At 33.6% G+C, this 18,499-nt stretch overlaps 1 long non-coding RNA gene across 7 annotated transcripts in view; it reads left to right on the forward strand.

Moving 5' to 3' along the window:
- Positions 1 to 7,880: 7,880 nt before the first annotated feature.
- LOC107017884 overlaps positions 7,881 to 18,499 on the forward strand; it is a 23,541-nt gene continuing 12,922 nt past the window's right edge. Inside the window, exons 1-3 of one of the 7 annotated variants that reach the window (XR_001456572.2) lie at positions 7,881 to 8,276; positions 8,397 to 8,457; positions 12,459 to 13,493. This is a non-coding gene — a long non-coding RNA (uncharacterized LOC107017884). The remainder of the gene's footprint in view (positions 8,277 to 8,396; positions 8,458 to 12,458; positions 13,494 to 18,499) is intronic. The other 6 variants (XR_003577862.1, XR_001456573.2, XR_003577865.1 and 3 more) reach the window with 6 other exon arrangements.

Here is an 18,499-nt window from a genome sequence, read left to right on the forward strand (position 1 = left end):
GTAACTATTAAGAACAAGTATCCTATTCCTCGAATTGATGATTTGTTCGATCAGTTACAAGGTGCTTGTGTCTTCTCTAAAATTGATCTGAGATCCGGTTATCATCAATTGAAAATACGGGCAGCAGATGTGCCAAAGACTGCTTTTCGAACCAGGTATGGGCATTACGAATTCTTAGTAATGTCTTTTGGGCTTACGAATGCCCCTGCTGCTTTCATGAGTCTGATGAACGGGATTTTTAAGCCATATCTGGATCTCTTTGTTATTGTATTCATTGATGATATACTGATATACTCAAAGAGCAGGAAAGAACATGAGGAGCATTTGAGAATTGTATTGGAGTTGTTGAGGGAGAAAAGGCTTTATGCCAAATTCTCCAAGTGTGAGTTTTGGCTAGATTCAGTGTCCTTCTTGGGGCACGTGGTTTCTAAGGATGGAGTGATGGTGGATCCTTCTAAGATTGAAGCAGTGAAGAGTTGGGTAAGACCTACTAATGTTACAGAGGTAAGAAGCTTTGTTGGTTTAGCTAGCTACTACCGTCGATTTGTCAAGGGATTTTCTTCTATTGCTTCGCAGCTAACAAATTTGACTAAGAAGAATGTTCCCTTTGTATGGTCGGATGAATGTGAAGAAAGTTTTCAGAAACTCAAGACTTTGTTGACTACTGCACCAATTCTTACCTTGCCAGTGGAAGGTAAGAATTTCATTGTCTATTGTGATGCATCTTATTCTGGTTTGGGTGCAGTGCTAATGCAGGAAAGAAATGTAATTGCTTATGCTTCGAGGCAATTAAAAGTGCATGAACGTAACTATCCGACCCATGATTTGGAGTTGGCTGCAGTTGTATTTGCGTTAAAGCAATGGAGACATTATCTATATGGGGTCAAGTGTGAAGTTTATACAGATCATCGTAGTTTACAGTATGTCTTTACTCAGAAAGATTTGAATTTGAGGCAGAGAAGGTGGATGGAACTATTGAAGGACTATGATATTACTATTTTGTATAACCCAGGAAAAGCTAATGTTGTGGCAGATGCTTTAAGTAGAAAAGCAGGGAGCATGGGTAGTTTAGCCCACTTACAAGTTTCTAGACGCCCATTGGCTAGAGAGGTTCAGACTTTGGCTAATGACTTTATGAGGCTGGAAGTACTAGAGAAAGGAGGATTTTTGGCCTGTGTGGAGGCAAGATCTTCTTTTCTTGACAAGATTAAGGAAAAGCAGTTTGCTGATGAGAAGCTGAGCCGAATTCGAGATATGGTATTGCGAGGAGAGGCTAAAGAGGCAATAATTGATGAGGAAGGCGTTTTGAGGATTAAGGGAAGGGTATGTGTGCCCCGTGTTGATGATTTGATTCACACTATTCTTACAGAGGCTCATAGTTCAAGGTATTCTATACATCCTGGTGCAACCAAGATGTATCGTGACCTAAAGCAACATTTTTGGTGGAGTAGAATGAAGCGTGACATTGTTGATTTTGTTGCCCAATGCCCGAATTGTCAGCAGGTGAAGTATGAACACCAGAGGCCTGGAGGAACACTTCAGAGAATGCCCATTCCTGAATGGAAGTGGGAAAGGATTGCAATGGATTTCGTGGTTGGTCTTCCCAAGACATTGGGTAAGTTTGATTCTATTTGGGTAATTGTTGACAGGTTAACTAAGTCTGCTCACTTCATTCCGGTCAAGATGACTTACAATGCAGAGAAGTTAGCCAAACTCTATATCTCGGAAATTGTTCGATTGCATGGAGTTCCACTCTCCATCATATCAGATAGAGGTACGCAGTTTACTTCTAAGTTTTGGAGAACATTACATGCTGAATTAGGTACTAGGCTGGATCTTAGTACTGCATTTCACCCTCAGACCGAAGGTCAGTCTGAGCGAACGATTCAGGTGTTGGAGGATATGCTTCGTGCATGTGTGATAGAATTTGGTGGTCATTGGGATAAATTCTTACCCTTAGCAGAGTTTTCATACAACAATAGCTATCACTCAAGTATTGATATGGCTCCATTTGAGGCACTGTATGGGAGGAGATGTAGGTCTCCCATTGGTTGGTTTGATGCATTTGAGGTAAGACCTTGGGGTACCGATCTTTTGAGGGAATCGTTAGATAAGGTAAAATTCATTCAGGATAAGCTTCTAGCAGCTCAGAGCAGGCAGAAGGAATATGCAGATCGAAAGGTTAGGGACTTGAATTTTATGGAGGGTGAACAAGTCTTGCTGAAGGTTTCACCCATGAAAGGGGTGATGCGGTTTGGTAAGCGAGGTAAACTTAGTCCGAGGTATATTGGGCCATTTGAAGTTTTGAAGCGCGTGGGGGAGGTGGCTTATGAATTGGCATTGCCTCCAGGACTCTCAGGAGTGCACCCGGTATTTCATGTGTCTATGCTGAAAAAGTACCATGGGGATGGAAACTACATTATTCGCTGGGATTCAGTTCTTCTTGATGAGAATTTGTCTTATGAGGAGGAGCCGGTTGCTATTCTAGCTAGAGAAGTCCGCAAGTTGAGATCAAAGGAGATTGCATCTATCAAGGTTCAGTGGAAGAATCGGCCAGTCGAAGAGTCTACTTGGGAGAATGAGGCGGATATGCAAGAAAGATATCCCCACCTTTTTACAGATTCAGGTACTCTTTCTCGCCCTTGCTTTTCTTCCTGTGATCGTTCGGGGACGAACGATGGGTAAATTGGTATCTATTGTAACGACCTGTTTAGTCGATTCGAGCAGTAAGATTATTTTGATAAAAACTGACTGGGTCGACGGACCACGCGACGGACCGTCATGGTCACGACGGCCCGTGATGGATTCCGTCGTCCCATACTTGTAAATTTTCTTCTGCTACTTTTCTCATTACCCTCGACGACAAGTAGGACGAACCGTCATAGGCACGACGGACCGTCGAGGGGCTTCGTTCCAAAACACTTAAACTCTGAAAATCTGGGTACTGAGATCAACTCTCTGAACTTCGCGACGGAACTGCAGGACGGACCGTCGTAGGTACGACGGACCGTCACAAACCCTTTACTGAATTTGTCTCTCTGAACTTTGTGACGGACCTGCAGGACGGACCGTCGCAGATACGACGGGCCGTCACAGGTTGCGTAACCCTAACTGGGTCGGATTTCTGCTAAAAGTTTTAAAGGGGTGTTTTGGACTATTCATGACAAACTTTATGAAATTAGTGGGGTAAGTTTAATAATTTATTTACTTGGAGGGTTAAAGGAGATAACCTTGAAATAAATAATGGGTTACTTTTATCATAATGAATTATATGATAATTAGGGTAAAAGAAGAAGAATCTGGGGAAGAAAAAGAAAAAGACAGAAAAGGGAGAACGAGCGAGAGAGAGAGAACGAAGAGGAAAGCAAAAGGCATTGGGGAGATAGCTTGCTTGATCACGATTCTTCGGTGAAGGTAGGTTATGGTTTATGTCTATGTGATAGATAAACTCTAAATAGCGATTGATATGTATTGGGTGGTATTGTAAAGTCTTCTATATACTTGATTGTGTGTTTGTATGTTGTGATCGTATAATTGTGGTGGTTAGAATGATGAGATTGTTGAATCTTTAATCTTAAATCCTCTCTATTAAGATGACGCTTGACATAAAGAAAGCTTGATGAACTGAAATAATGAGAATAATGGATCGGAGTGTCACGTTCCGACGCGTAGCATTAGGGGATCGGAGTGTCACGTTCCGACACGGTAGTAGTAATGGATTGGAGTGTCACGTTTCGACACGGTAGGAATAATGGATCGGAGTGTCACGTTCCGACACGTAGCAATAGGGGATCGGAGTGTCACGTTCCGACACGTAGCATTAGGGGATCGGAGTGTCACGTTCCGACAGGATAAGAATAAAGAGAAGAAATCTTGAATTAGGTTAATACACTAAATTTCGAAGAACCTATTTTCCCAAATGAGTATGGTGTGGAGGCTTGAGTCCTCATAGGTGTGCTTGGTGTTGTTGCCAATGTTCTTGTACTTGTTGATTGTCACCTGTTAAGTAATGTGGTTGATTTTATATTATTATTCAGTATATATTGCTTTCTATTTTGAGTTGGCCGATGATACCTACTCAGTACTTGTTCCTTGTACTGACCCCTACTTTTATTTCCTTCTTGTTGTTTTGTGGAGTGCAGCAAGTGCACCATTGACTTCGACTCGTCCTCAACTCTAGCCAGCCTTCAGCACGTCAGATTTCAGGGTGAGCTATTGTTCCTAGCTCAGACTAGATTCTCTCATTCACGTCTTGATGTCCTTGAAGTTCGGACATGGACCATCTGTTTACTTATTTTAGTTTCTTAAATACTCTTGGACTTAGTAATTTGAGGATAGATGTTCTTGATGTGATGACTTCCAGATTTTGGGGATGATAAGTATTATAATTTAGAAGTTTATTTAATTGGTTATATTAATGAGTTTTGGGTCTTCCGCATTATATTTTTGTTCATTATGGTTGAAATATTGGTAAAACGTTGGGGTTTAGATTTGTTGGTTCGCTCACATAGGAGGATAAGTGTGGGTGCCAATCGCGACTCGTTTGGGTCGTGACAAATATTGATCAACAAATATGTGACAAATGTAATAACTCGCATATACAATATTTTATTATATTTAATTTTTAAATATAAATAACTTATGTTTATCATGAAAATTGTAAAAACTTAAATGTTTGAACCACAAAATTGCTTTACAGTGTATCTAAAATAAATTCAAAATATTGTCTATTATTTTTCTTAAATTATTTATTTTTTTAATTTATGGGGATATTATATTTCAAATAAAATATACCTTTTGCTTGATTAAAAATAAATAAAAGAAAGATTATATTATTGATATGTGTGCATACATTGAAATCTTACAATCAAGGCATAATAATCAATGTATCTAAAAAGTTGTATTATTCTAATTTACTTCTTCCATTTTATACATCCTTCTTCAATATTTAATTTTAAAATTTAGTTTTTTAAAATTTAAATTATACTTCCTTTCATTTTATACCTCCGTCAATAAGTAATTTTATTTTAATTTTTTCAAAAATGATTGACCACTTATCAAATTAAACTAAGGTTATATTAATTTAATATTTTAAGAAAAAAATTTATATTACAAAATTAATTTAACGAAAAGCAATATAAATAGTCATTATTTGCATAATAATATTAAAAAAATATAACACAAATTGTTAGTCAAAATTCGTATGTTTTACTCTAAAAAAACATGACAATTAAAAATGGACATATGGATTGTTTTTTAATTTTTATGAAAATATAATTGTTGCATATTAGTATATAAATATCTAAATATAACTAAATTATATTAGTTGATCACATTACTAAATCAATAAACTTTAATAATTTTAATTTCACTGTTCTTGCTCTTAATTTTATTTATGAAATTATTCATATTTATTTATATAATTCACATGAAGTATTTTAAGGCATGATTTAGAAAAATAATCTTAATTATGTTTTTAATCATCGTATAAAATTAATATTATTAACTAATATGTGACAAATGTAATAACTCACATATATAATATTTTATTATATTTAATTTTTAAATAATAATAACTTATGTTTATTATGAAAATTGTAAAATCTTAGATGTTTGAACAACTACCTCTATAGGTGTAATTAAAATAAATTTAAAATATTGTCTATTATTTTTCATAAAATTGTTTGGTTTTTTAATTTATGTGGATATTTATTTTTCAAATAAAATATACCTACACAAGTACCCCACAACCTATGCCCGAAGTTTCAGAGACACACTTATACTATATTAAGGTCTTATTAACCCCCCTGAACTTATTTTATAAGTAATTTTCTACCCCTTTTCAGCCTATGTGGCACGAGGTTGAAAAAAAAAGTCAATCAGCATTGGCCTCATAAAATAGTGTCTCATAAGCCAAAAAGGGATAAAAAAATTACTTATAAAATAAGTTCAGAGGGTAATAGAACCTTATTACAGTATAAGTGTGCTCTGAAATTTCGGACATAGGTTAAAGGGGTACTTAAACATTATCCCTTAAAAATAAATAAAAGAAAGATTATATTATTGAGATGTGTGCATGCATTGAAATCTTACAATCAAAACACAATAATCTATATACCAAAGAAGTTGTATTCTTTTATTTTACTTCTTCCATTTTATACATCCTTCTTCGACATTTAATTGTTAAATTTAGTTTTTAAAAATTAATTTGATCAAGTTTCAAACTAAAATAAAAATTTAATTAATTATATAATTCAATATGTTTTAAAATTATACTAATACAACTATAAATAGTCATTATTCACATATGATTTTGAAGAAAACAAATACAGTAAATTATTAGTCAAACTTAATATTAATCAATTAATATGAGAGGAATGAATTATTTCACACACATAATACTTTATTATATTAATATAGATGTTATATTTTAATATAATTGGATTACTTTTTAGTATGAATATTATAAAATCATTGATGTTAGGATCACATAACAACTTTTTAGTTTGATTCAAAATATAGGACCCGTTTGGATGGGCTTAATAAAAGCAGCTTTAAAAAAATACTTTTGAAAGTGCTGAAACTTATTTTTAAAATAAGCAGTTATGCGTTTGGATAAAACTGCTGAAGTTAAAAAAAAAGTTGTTGATGTGTTTGGCAAATAAGTGCTGATAAACAACTTTTTAAATCAAAATGTCTGAAATACCCTTAAAAGTTGTTAACATAATAAAAGTTAATTAATTTATATTTTACAGCCATAAATAATTATATTTTGCTATCATTCACATATTTCTTTCTCATCACAAATTATTTATAAGAGGAATATAAACTTATTATAGATTTTAAAGATATATAATTTGAATAGATTAAAGAATGATTTAAGATTTTATTTTAGTTTCATCCATAGGTAATAATAATTGTCTATCATTCACATATTTCTTTATTATCACAAATTATTTATAAGAGGAATATAAACTTTTAATTAAGTTATATGTGCAACTTATTGTACATTTTAATAATATATAATTTGAATAGATCACTTGAAAGATTTAAGATTTATTTTATTTTCATTCATTAGTAATAGTAATTGTCTATCATCAACACGTGAAAAGGGAAAAATAGAAGAAAGAGATGTTAGGGTTATGTGGGACATTAGGAGATTGTATAAAAATATTAAGGGCAAAAAGGTAAAAATGTGGTCAACTTAAAACAGCTTATAAGCTGGAAAAAAAAAAAGCACCCCTACCCCAACTTTTAACTTTTGGCTTAAAATAAGTTTTTTTTAACTTAAAATAAGTTATTTTGAGTATTGCCAAACAGCCAAATAAGTCAAAAACCAGCTTTTAAGTCAGTTTGACCAGCTTTTAAGCTGAGCCAAACAGGCTCTCAATNTGTTATAAGCTTGGGAAAAAAAAGCACCCCTACCCCAGCTTTTAACTTTTGACTTAAAATAAGTTTTTTTTAACTTAAAATAAGTTATTTTGAGTATTGCCAAAAAGCTAAATAAGTCAAAAACCAGCTTTTAAATCAGTTTGACCACCTTTTAAGCTGAGCCAAACAGGCTCATAGTATATTATTTTATATTTAATTAATTGTTTAATTTATTTATATTTTTATTTATTTTTCATATAAAATATACCTTATTATTTTTTATTATTATTATTTTATATACGTGCAATGCATAAGTATGAGTACTAATATTAAAAAAAATAGAAATTTTATATTTTTTTACGTTATAATTTTATGATGCGACAAAAAATTACTTTCTCACGCAACTATTCTCTCGATCTCATAGTGTACATTATCTTCCTCTTTTCTTGATTATCCCTCTTTAAATAGTCAATCTTTTTCACCATCTTATAAGTTTCTTACATGACACTTGTCAAAAATTAATCAATCTTTTTCACCATCTTATAAGTTTCTTACATGGCACTTGTCAAAAACAGTGAATTTTGTTGAACCCCTTGGGAAAGGGTTAGCAATTAGTATATTTTTTGCACATAATTCATAGAGGTGGGTGTGGAGGGGGGGGGGGTTGAGAGAGTAGAAGAGGCAAAAATGGGTGGTGGATCTTGGATAAATATGAGGGCATTTGATTGATATACAGGGCAAACAATATTGATTTTCCTTTTGGTAATGATGGTTTCTTTTTATAGTGGAACACTTTTTGTTGAAAACCCCATCTTTATATGTACCTCAACAAGAACAACAACAGCTTGAAAAGCAACAACAATTGTCTATTGCTTCTAATTTCAGTTCTTTAGAATCTATCTCTGGTTAGTACTCTTTTTGTGAATAATCTTTGAGTGCTAACGAAGAAGTTACTAGAGTATTTAAGTTATAGGGAATCTTTGTTGCAGTGTTGTTGAAGTTATGTTTTGTTTGGCTAATGACAGGAAGATGAAAACATTTAGAGTTGCTTTTAAGCAACGGGTGATCCTTTTTTTCCCTTCTTGGGTAAGAGAAAGTGAATATGCTTTTATGTTTTCATTGTGGGTGGTAAATTTGATAGAGATGAGATAATCAGGAGCTGTTTTGTGTTTTTTGTTCAAGCAATATAAAATCATCAATGCAGAAAAAAAACTAATCTTTATCACTGCTGTTTACCATTTTTAGGTAATTGAATCATGTTTTTTTAAAAAAAAAAAAAATTAGTTGGTTCTAGACAGAATTGAAGTTACTGTACTCTGAGCAATTTGGGTAAATGTTGTGTGTCGCTTACATAGGAAAGACAGTGAGGTGGATTAGTAATGGTTTGGCTTCTATTTTGCCAAGTGGTTTAGTAGACATTGCAAATTTGGCAAGGACACTTTTGTGGTAAAAAATTGGACAATGTTCAGTGGAGTCGAATAACTGGTTGTTGATTATGTTATGCCCAATAGGACCACAAGGGATGTTCCATGGACATATCTCATGTTGCAATCTATGGTACTGAATATTTTATTGCATAGCTGTGGGATTGAAGCCCTTCCTGCAGAGTTCTGTTATTGTTTGATAGAGGAGAATAAAGGAAAAGTGTCTTCTATTGATAATGGAAGACTGAATAAATACATTGTAGCTAAACTAAGATGATGTTAAGTAATGCTAAAAAATATGCTAAAACTAACAGTAGCTAACAGAATTTTAAACAAACTATGAATCAGAAAACAGCTAACATATAGCAATTTATTCTGATATGCACTTCCTCAACATTCTTCTGCCCTGCGTCATCTTCTAGCTTGAATTTAGGTCATGTAGTTCTAGAAGACAATTGGAACAATCCTACTGGCTCAAGAATTGCATACTCCAAGCTTCATTCTAAGGAGTTCAAACCCATTAACATGAATTGGCTGAGTGAATACATCAGTTATTCGATCTTCTGACTTGCAATAAACCAATTTCACCTCTTCATTCAAACACTTCCGTGCTTCCTTGTTGCGCCAGATCAAGATCTAACATAGTCTTCCTTAGCTAAAGAACTTGATTAACAACTGTTGTTGACTGTGCCACGATGCCTTGCTTCTTTGAGCACCGTGATAAACATCCCTAACCAAGGTGCCACGATGCCTTGCTTCTTTGAGCACCATGATAAACATCCCGAACCAAGGCTAAAAAAATAACTGAGGTGCTTTTCATGTCATCTAACCTCGCAACTTGAAGTTCTGACTTTTCCTGAACCTAATACCATAGTCCAAAGTTCTCTTGGCATACCTTATCACTCTTTTGGCTACTTTCATGTGCATTTCACTTGCACAATTCAGAAATCTAGATCAGACACTTTCCTGCTTGCAGAATGTTGGGACTTGTGGCAGTGAAATACATGAGACATCCAACCATACTTGTATAACTTACCTTGTCACTACTTTCATCTTTAATCAGCTTTTCTTTCTTATTCCTTGGAGTGTTCATAGGTTTGCAATCTTTCATTTAGAACTTCTTCATTATCTCCCTTGCATATTTATTTTGGCTAATTAACACTTCATTTTGGGTTTGACAAATCTGCTGCACTCCAAGAAAGTAAGACATTTCTCCCAAGTCTGTCATTTCGAACACTTTCTTCATCTTTATCTTCAATTCATCTATCATTTCAAGGCTTTTGCCTATTACATGGAGATCATCAACATAAAGTGATATAACCACGATACTAGAATCTCCTTTTTAATAGGGAAAAGAGTCTAATTTACCCCTCAACTTTGTCATTTAGAGCTGATATACCCCTTGTTATGAAAGTGACTCATATATACCCCTACTTATAAACAAATGACTCACATATACCATTTTCCTCTAACGAATATGAAAAAACAAGAACTTTAATGTAATTTTTTTTTCTAAAAGATATAATCCCATGGGTGTAAATTCAATCCTCGTCAAACATATTTTTTTTTACTTTTTTTTTTGTTTCAAAGACTAATTTAGAATTATTATTTTGATAATAAAAAATTATTTATGTTTCACTAATATTCTTGCAAACCTTATTGTAGATGACCAAATTTTTTTTTTTCGAATACAAAAAATTACAATATAGACATAAAAAATAGTTATAAATATTTTTCTTTACACTAAGGAATGAAAGAGAAAAACTAAGAATAAGAAACTCAAATAATTATGATAAAAGAAGTCAAAAAATAATTTATGTATGAAAAAAATTAAAATATACCTTGAACTTTGATAGAAGAATCATATATTATCCCAATATTTTTAAAAAGAATTAAAAGTAAAAAATATAAATTTAAAACTAATTTTTTCATTTTTGTTAAATGAAGGGTATACGTGAGCTCATTTGTAACGGCATGGGTATATGTGAGCTGTTTGTATAACGGTAAGGGTATATATGAGTCACTTTCATAACGAGGGGTATATCAGCTCCAAATGACAAAGTTGAGGGGTATATCAGACCCTTTTCCCTTTTTAATAAATAGAGTTTATTCGCTTAGGCTTTTCTTAAAACCTAATCCTTGCAAGTGATCATCAATTCGACTGTACCAAGCCCTTGGAGCTTGTTTTAAAACTAAAGGGCTTTCTTCAATAGATACACTTTGTCGTCTTGTCCCCTTACATAAAAACCTTGAGGTTGCTCCATATAAATTTGCTCCTGTAGAAAATCATTTATCTAATTGGAAGATTTTCCAACCTCTTTGAGCAGCAATAGTTAGTAACAGCCTTTTAGTATCAAGCCTAGCACTGGAGCAAAGGTTTCTGATTTATCAACTCCAAAATTTGTGAGTAACCTTTCACATTAAGTCTTGCCTTGAGCTTGTTAACCGATCCATCATCATTTAATTTCATACGATAAACCCACTTCACACCAATGATCTTCCTATGTTGTGGTTTTCCACAAGCTACCAGGTCACAGCTTTCTTAATCATTGCAAGCTCCTCCTCCATTGCAGCTTGCCATTTGAGGATCTGAAACGGCTTCTTCAAATCCAGAAGGCTCTAAAATGGCCACATTGTGCATTTCTGGTATATGCAGAGTGACCTTGTTCCTCTCACAGGTTGATCATCAATGTCCTCATCTAAATCTAGTAGATTGCTTGTAATCTGCTTCTGGTTAACCTTTTCCAGTCCCATTGCTCATTCTCCATACAAAAATAAGTCTCTGCATCCCATAATTTTCCTTACATGAGGCTGAAATTTTTTGTAAGCTTTGGAGATCGTACTATAACCAATAAAGACTCCAGGTTCAGTTTTCTTATCTAACTTGTCCCTCTTAAACTGTGGATATGAGAGAAACACAAACAACCAAAGATAATTAAATTTTGTAAGGACGACTTATACCCGTGCCATGCCTCAAAAGGTGTCTTTTTCCTTCATGGCTTTTGTTGGCAACCTGTTCAGCAAAAAAAATAGTAGTGCTAGCTGCTTCTGCCCATAACATTTTTTGGTAGGCCCATATAACAAGCATCTCGACATCTCCATTATCGATCTGTTCTTCCTTTCACTGACACTATTTCACTGCGGAGTATATGGGACAGTGAGTTGATGCTCAATTCCTGCATTCTCAAAACTTTTCAGATCAATCAGAGGTGTAGTCGGTACACCATTATCTAATCTAAGCATTTGAATCCTGCAACCACTTTGATATTATACCAAAGCCTTGGATTTCTAGAATTTCAGGTATTTCAGATTTGAACCTGAGAAAATAAATCCAACACAATCTTGTCACATCATCAATGAATGCTATAGCATATTTACTTCCATTAAGAGAAGTAGTCCTATGTGGTCCACACAAATTAGTATGGACTAAGGGGGCCTGTTTGGATTGGCTTTTGGCTTATAAATTATAAGCCAAAATCTATAAGTTAGGATTTCTAACTTATGACTTATTTTTGTTATTTTGGCTTTAAAATAAGTGCTTATAAGTGTTCTTTAATTTTACCCAAACACTTCAAAACTGCTTAAAAACTATTTTGGCTTAAAAACACCTAAAATAAGCCAATCCAAACGGGTACTAATTGAAGCTTCAATGATGCTCTGCAGGTTACCTTGGCAAAAGACATCCTACTTTGCTTTCCCAATTGACATGTGTTGCAAGTGGCGTGTTCATCCTCCATAAGTGGTAGTCCTCGAAGGCTCGAAGCATATCTTTCTTCAACATGTACAAGAGTGTCCTGTGATGAAATGTCTGAGTCTCTTAAAGCCATATATTTGTTGTCATCTTTTGGCTTAGACAGGCAACCAACTTTTCCTCTATTGGATCAAAGGAAAAACTCTTTCCTCTCATTTTAACTTGACAAATTTGTTGGCCCTTTAGATCATAGATCACACACTTCTTAGCCTCAAACATAAGCTTAAAACCATTCTCCAAAAGTTTCCCTATGCACAACAAATTTTTAGGAACAAAAAGTACATTTGAGATTAACTTTGTACCTAAGTAGCTTTCAATAGCTACGGTGCCTTTCCCTTTGGCTGGAAGATAATCTCTGTTACCAATTCTGTCTTCAGAGATTGCAGATCTGTCTAACTCTCTGAAGATCTCTCTGTCGTGAGTCATATAATTTGTACAACCGCTATCAATTGACCAACTTCCGCTTGAACTTCTACTTGCAAAACAAGTAGCCACAAACAACTGATCTTCTTCTTGTTCATCTGCAATTTGAGCTCCATTTAATTGTTGTGATCCTTTTCCTTTTCAAATAATCTCAGCATGACCAAGTTTATGACGCTTTCTGCATCTCACATCAGTTTTTTTCCAGCATTTGAAGTGTGGATGATTTCTCTTCCCAAAATGCTGATATGGTGGATAGTTTCCACCTTTGTTGTTGTAGCTAGAATTGCTATCAGTTACAGAAGCTTCTATCGATGTAGCATAGCTCTTCTTGAACTTCTGCTTCCTACCTTTGCCTCCAGCATTGAATTGATGCCTTGCTTAAAAAGCTGCTTCAACAGTTGCCTCGTTCCTCATTCTTCTTCTTTGTTCCTGTGCTTGCAAGGAGTTTAAAAGTTCTGCCGAAGTAATGTTTGACAGATATTTTGTATTTTCCAGTGAAGCAATTATTGTTTCAAACTTTTCAGGTAAAGTAATACGTATTTTCTGCACAATCCTTGTATCAGAAAGTTTGGCACCAGGCAACTTTATCTTATTGGTCAGGCTAATAAGTTATCTGAGTACTCTTTAATTATCTCAGATTCCTTCATTTTTTGCATCTCATATTCCCTCACCAGGTTTAAGAACTTCGCATCTCGAATTCTTTTATCTCCATAGTATTCCTTTTTCAGAAAGTCACATATTTCCTTAGCTGATCTAAGAGTCATGATTCTGGAAAAATAGTATGAGATACTGCAGCATAGAGACACTCCTTCTCCTTCGCCTTCGACTTTCCGGTCTTCTTCTCTTTGTGAGTTCTAATATGAGCCATTGTAGGATTGCCTGGTAAAGGGGGAACTTAATAATCCTCCTCTACTTCCTCACAGAGACCACATGCATGATGCATCCATGTAGTCTTCCATCCTAACAGCCCAAACCTGATAGTTTTCTCCATCAAAAATTGGCGGAGCAATTGATGAAAAAATACCTTCACCTTCCATTATTCTGCAAGCTAGTTTTATGGAATGGTTTGGTTCTGTTTGGGTTTCACTCAATCAATATAACTTACAAATTCTCACAAAGTCCCTTAAGAACTAAAGGGCTGTGATGCCAATGTTAGTGTTTAATAGAGGAGAATAAACTGATTGAAGAAGAAAACGAAAAATGTCGTCTATTGATATCGGGAGACTGTATAAATACATCGCAGCTTAACTAAAGATGCTGTGAAGTAATGCTAAAAAGTCTGCTAAAACTAAGTTAGTGCTTGCTGAAATTGAGGAACTATACTTAACAGTAGCTAACAAAATTTTAAACAAATTAGGAAACAGAAAGCAGCTAAAATATAGCAAATTATTCTGGTGTGCACTTCCTCAACATTTTTCTGCCCTACGCCATCTTCTAGCTTGAATTTAGGTCATGTAGTTCTAGAAGACAGTTTCATTTTTGAAATGTTACTTAGCTTTCCTTGGGAGGAACATAAAGGTGGAAGATTCTGGTGTAGTTGTTCCAGTTATTTTGTAAATTGACTCACTAAAATAGGAACACACAAAAGAAAGAAAGTATGTAATTGAAATGGTGAAAGATGCCAACAACTGGTGGTATGTTGAATGCTTTTTCTAAATTGGTGTATAGATTATAGGTTTTAGCTGGTTCTCAAGGAAATAGATTTATGTTATGACTTCAGGTATTCATTCGTGATTCTCAAACATAGAGTGGAATATTCAGTTGCAAAAAAACTGGTTGTTAAGCATACTGATCAATAGAAAAAAGATAACTTAAAAAGCTTATGAATATTCCTTTAAAGAAAGGTTCTGCTGTTTCACGAACTGAGATCTAGGTAAAAGATAGTGTTTTTTCTGTGGATTGATAGAATCAACTCAAACAAACAAAAACAGTGACATATGATTGGTCATGATATCCTGCTCTATAGTTAATACCAATTTATATTTATTTGGGTAGATTCTGATAGATAATAGATTCTATCACATAGATGTTCTTTTGCATTTTCTGTAGAATCTTTCAGGTACAAGTTCTTATCCAAGAAGTGGATTTTTCTATAAGATGATTGTGGTATCCTGATCTATAAAAAGAATACATTAATTAGCATTCCAGTGGCCTAGTAGTCGATGAAGGCATGATAAGGTATAAACTTCCAAAGACTAGGGCTTAAATCCCAGCATAACCCCCCCAATCCCCCAAATTTTCCTAAATCTTGGTGGGCAGAGTTACTCGGTACTTGTGCTAGTGAGAGGTGGAATTATGACACTTAGCTTTTGAGATAAGTCATGTGCTATTTTGTTAGATCCTTGTCCCTTGCACATAGCTTAAATTGAGTGCCAAAAATTTCAAAGAGTGCAATGACTATTAGGAGACAATTGGAAAAGGCAGGCTATTTTGCCCTCGATTTGCTTATAACTTGCAAGATTCACATTGCATATGAACTAGGTCCAAGTATAACTTCTTAAAAAATTGAGCTTCTTGTCATCTCAGTTACTGTTTCTAGTTCAGTGCGCCACATGATAAAAATCTTTTAATGTGGATAACCTTTTCACATGTCGCGGTAATAACAAACCCTTCATATCATGTGATGTCTATTCTTAGTTAACCTTAATAGTCTTGTTGACGAGGATTTCTCCATTCTTTTATATTTGTTACTGTCAATTTTTCTCTTTTATCATGACGTACAAACTACAATTCCCTCAAGAAACTGGAGGCAAGCTTTAAACATTGAAGAGAGCACTGGGGGTAATAAAAAGAAAACAGTTGGGGGTGAGGAAAAAAGAGAGGATTGTTGAGTGTGTGCCAGCAATTCATAAGTAACTTATTGTTGTATCCAAGAAAAGATTCCTCCCATCCAAGAAGTATAACTTTGTGGAATTGGACTCTTCTATTAAAAAACTTATTAGAAAAATATTTCTATTTTCATTACCCTCAATACTCTCTTTTTTCGTTACTTGCAATTCCTTTTTTTTTCATTACCCCCAATTCTCTTTTCTATGGTTGATGTTATCGTTGAACAAAACTTTTCAGCTTTCTATTGAAGAATGTAGTGATTTGCCTCTACATTGGACCAGTAATGCAGACTTTGTTATTATTTTGATTTTTATGATATCTTTTCGTTGATCAAAACGACATTCATGATTTTCAGGTCAATGAGTGCTAGAAGTGTTTGAAAATCTATATTGTTATGATCTTTGGGAGATCTTTAGAATTCGGTGTTAAGAGAACTTGCTTTTCTATTGTCTTTTGTTAAGGCTAATCACCAAGCTTTGATTTTTCTTGTTTGTTAATGTTATATCTTTGGCTATTCATCAAGCTTTGATTTTCTTTGTTTGTTAATGTATATATTTTCTCTGCTATTTTTTAAAAGGAGAAAAATTAAACTAATAATTGTCATATTTGCATTTTAGTGTTGATAATCTGAACTAAGAAACTCATTGCTACAAATTGCAACGAATGGGGTTAAGAAGATTTACAACAAAGAAGAACTTGCAGAAGATTGATGCTTTGAATGTAAAGATGGAGGAGACCTCATGATTTGTAACTATGAGCAAAATCCTTTTGCTAAAAAAATCAATTTTACTTTTGGTATATTTGATGAAATAAACAAGAAACATAGTCATCGTAAAAATGTTTCCAAATTATGACTATGTTTCTAGTTTATTTCATCAATTATACCAAAAATAAAATTATTTTTAGCAAAACGACTTGCCTATAGTTATAAATCGTGATCTCTCCTCCATCTTTACATTCAAAGCATTGATCTTCTGAAAGTTCTTCATTGTTGAAAATCATCTTGCCCCTCTTCGTCGTAATTTGTATAAGATGAGTTTTTGAAATTGAATTACTAGTGACCCACTTCACTATAATCAAGAAATTTTTCATGTTCAGTTCAGATGATTTAAACTAAAATGTAGATATGACAATTGTTAGTATAATATTTTTTCATGTAGAAAAATATATATGCATTAATAAACAAAGAAAATCAAAGCTTAATGATTAGCTTGGAGAAAGAAATACCCATTAACATAAAAGCAGGTTCTCTTAACACATAATTCTGAAGAAATATCAAAATTATAGATTTGCTAACACTTTTAGCACCCATTGACCTAAAAACATGAATATCATTTTGATCAACACCGAAAGATGTGATAAAAATCAATCAAGAAAAAAGATCAACATTATTAGTCCAACCTAGACAGAAATCTCTTACTTCTTTAATAGAAAGTTGAAAATTTTTGCTTAAGATAACATCAACCATAAAAAGAGAAAATTGGGGGTAGTAAAAAAAAGAAAGGATTGTTGAGTGTGTGAGAAATTCATAAGTAACTGATTCGAAGTATAACTTTATTGAATTGAACTCTTCTATTTAAAAACCTTATTAGAAAAATCTTTCAATTTTCGTTACCCCCAATTCTCTCTTTTTTTCATTACCCCAATTTTCTTTTTCTATGGTTGATGTTATTGTTGAACAAAACTTTTCACCTTTCTATTGAAGAATGCAGTGATTTGTGTCTACATTGGACCAGTAATGCAAATTCTTTTCTTGTTTTGATTATTATGATATCTTTCGATGATTAAAACGACATTCATGTTTTTTAGGTCAATGAGTACGTGTTTGAAAATTTATAATATTGTTATGATTTTTGGGAGTTCTTTAGAACTTTGTGTTAAGAGAATTTCTTTTCTATTGTGTTTTGGTAATATGTATTTCATTCTCCGGGCTAATCATCAAGTTTTTTCATGTTTTTTAGGTCAATGGGTGCAAAAAGTGTTTGAAAATTTGTAATATTGTTCTGATTTTTGGGAGTTCTTTACAATTTTGTGTTAAGAGAATCTCTTTTTTTATTGTATTTTGGTAATAGGTATTTCATTCTGCGGGCTAATCATCAAGTTTTGATTTTCTTTGTTTGTAAAGAAAAAAATACACTAATAATTGTCGTATCTGTATTTTAGTTTTGATTATATGAACTAAACATGAGAAGTTTCTTGATTATAGTCATGTGGGTCGCTAGTAATTCAATTTCAAGAAACTCATCTTCTATAAATTGCGACGAAGAGGTGCAAGAAGATTTTCAACAAAGAAAAACTTGCAGAAAATTGGTGCTTTGAATGTAAAGATGGAAGAGAGGTCATGATTTGTTGTTGCCAATCTGTGTTAAGAAAATCAGAAATTACTGGTTGTAATAAATCATTCAGAAACACGAAGTAACTGAGATTTTAGAACCAGTAAATAAGATGAACAGAAATTTATTTGTAAAAATAATGTAATCTGTAAAACTTACCAGAATCTAGAATACTCTTTTTAAAAATTCAGGAAGAAAATCAAGTCCACTGAATTCACAGTGTCCCCTTAAGGAAATTATTCCCCTCTAGTATTCGAGGTTTGATTTGGAATATAACCTCCCAGGGTAAAATGATCTTAATCAGTAGAGTATAGATACCAAAAACTCTACTGTCAGCGAATCAATCCACAGCAGGAAAGTACACGAAG

This window comes from Solanum pennellii, chromosome 4 (genome assembly GCF_001406875.1).
Source record: "Solanum pennellii chromosome 4, SPENNV200".
Lineage (NCBI taxonomy): Eukaryota > Viridiplantae > Streptophyta > Magnoliopsida > Solanales > Solanaceae > Solanum > Solanum pennellii.